Source organism: Clupea harengus, chromosome 19 (assembly GCF_900700415.2).
Source record: "Clupea harengus chromosome 19, Ch_v2.0.2, whole genome shotgun sequence".
In the NCBI taxonomy this organism is placed as follows: Eukaryota; Metazoa; Chordata; class Actinopteri; order Clupeiformes; family Clupeidae; genus Clupea; species Clupea harengus.
In genome coordinates, this window is record NC_045170.1 from 3948812 (window position 1) to 3951311 (window position 2500).

Genomic DNA, 2500 nt, shown 5'->3' on the forward strand with positions numbered 1-2500 from the left:
CACACACACACACACACACACACACACACACACACACACACACACACACACACACACACACACACACACTCACCTGAGCGGAGTCTGCTTTTCCTGCCGATGGACTCAATGACAGGAATCAGTGGAACAGTGAGTGTTCCTTTTTCCTTTTAGATTATTCGTTTGGTGGGAAATGAAATCAGTGATCCACTAATTAAAAGTCAGTGAATTATATGAAATGAACCTTTTGATTTACTTTATTACGTCCATTTGTTAGTGCGTGTGTTTTTTCTTGTTTTTTTTCCCGCGCAAACATAATAAAGACACGGTCCAGGCTGCCACACATGCATGCAGGCTAGAGTTAAAATGAACATGAGGCCAAGCGCAAATGGCTGTGAAAAACAGGGAACATTGGATAAAAGGTAAAGGCAAGGCAAGTTTATTTATATAGCACATTTCATACACATTGGTAAGTCAATTCATTTAAATTGTATTCAATTTAGCGCCACGGCAATAAAATTGTCTCAAGTCTTTTTACAGGGCCCAGTGCCTGAAGAGCAAGCACAATAATTCTAATGCAATAATTGAGTAAGCACATGTTAACCTGTGTGTGTGTGTGTGTGTGTGTGTGTTAACCTGTGTGTGTGTGTTAACCTGTGTGTGTGTGTGTGTGTGTGTGTGTGTGTGTGTGTGTGTGTGTGTGTGTGTGTGTGTGTGTGTGTGTGTGTTAACTGTGTGTGTGTGTGTGTGTGTGTGTGTGTGTGTGTGTGTGTGTGTGTGTGTGTGTGTGTGTGTGTGTGTGTGTGTTAACCTGTGTGTGTGTGTGTGTGTGTGTGTGTGTGTGTGTGTGTGTGTGTGTAGTAAAGTGCTTTACAAATGAGCTGATATAAGAATATAGAACAATAAGAGATTAAAACAGGAAGGTACAGTACATGATAAAAAGAACATACAAATATTTAAATAAAAGATTTAAAAAACGAAGCTAAAAGAACATAGAAAGAAAATCAAAACAAGTGAATGAATAACAAGTAAAAAGACAAAATAGATTTAATTTTCAGCATATTGTAGAAATTCAGTGTATTAACAAACAAACTACATTAAAATAACTGATGTTACTATTAATTGTATTCATTTAAACATACCACTTATAGAAATAGGCTATAATGCTGAATTTGAAGTCTTTCCCATTTGAAGTTCTGTGGTGCTATAACTCTGAGACAACATTAGCCCAACAAATACACCATGCGACATTCTGCCAATGCGCTACTCACAGGATTATGGGATGTATTTTGCAGGGTAGCCAGATTCATGTCATTGGCTGTAAGAAAGGCTAAAACCTGTCCTGTGGAGAGATCATCCATCTCTAGAATACTATTTCGCGAAAGGACAACATTGTGAAACTTGAGCTTTCATCATGTGTTTTCATGTTGTTTGTTTGCAGGTCTAAGAGCACAGTGCTATGTTGTTGTTGTTTGTTTGCAGGTCCAAGAGCACAGTGCTATGTTGTTGTTTGTTTGCAGGTCCAAGAGCACAGTGCTATGTTGTTGTTTGTTTGCAGGTCTAAGAGCACAGTGCTATGTTGTTGTTGTTTGTTTGCAGGTCCAAGAGCACAGTGCTATGTTGTTGTTTGTTTGCAGGTCCAAGAGCATAGTGGGGTAGCTGTGACGTGTCGCTAATGCTCACACGCTCACGCTGGTGTGTGTGTGTGTTTTTCTGTCTGTGTTGTTAAAATATTTGACCTATCATTTCCGAGGTCCTGGTGCATTGGACAGCCAGCTCTTGTCCCAGGGTGGCTTCTCTGCCTGCTCTTTGCCTGAAGGCCCCTCAGCTATATTAGTCCGGCTGGATAATGTGACTCAGAAAGATTCGAAGAGAATGCCCTTGTTATCCCAAAGGTTTGGATAAATATAATGTTCATGTATTTGTCATACAAAATACTCATAACGTGCAGTTTGCCTATAGACCCTGAGGACAGTGATAATAGTAAAGTATTCACAGCTCGGAGTGCTTCTGTTTCGCGGTCTGACTTGCTGTCTGTCTCCCTGTCTGTCGTTCTTTTGGTCTATCTGTCTGTCTGTCTGTCAGTCTGTCAGTCTTTTCTCTTTACTAGATACATTACATGTAGAATATCCAATGTATAGGTACAATCTAAACGATTTGTTTTCAGTGTATGTGAAGTATGTAAACATACAGTACACACCTCTAGACGCCACAAACATAGACCACTGTGAAGCCCTTTGCCAGGCAGGCAGTCAGGCAAGCAGCCGGTGTGATTCTCCAGGCAAACCTCCAAGGTATTACTCTAAGTCTCAGTTCCTGAATGACATCTGGTCAAACTATCAGTCTGGCTCCTTGCTCTTTCATGTTGTAGCATGCGCTAGCGTGTAGCGGTGGCGGACTGAGAAAGAGTAAGGGCGCTGCGATCAGGCCTGACATATATCCCCTCTGGGTTGACAGGAACAGCGCTGCATTTAGTCAGGAAAGCCTCACGTCAGCAAACAGCTTTTCCCCTTGAAACCCC

General features: G+C 41.4%; 1 protein-coding gene across 1 annotated transcript in view; it reads left to right on the forward strand.

The window, feature by feature from the left end:
* csmd2 (CUB and Sushi multiple domains 2) overlaps positions 1–2500 on the forward strand; it is a 396217-nt gene that overhangs the window by 33440 nt on the left and 360277 nt on the right. The gene's annotated exons all lie outside the window — the stretch shown is intronic.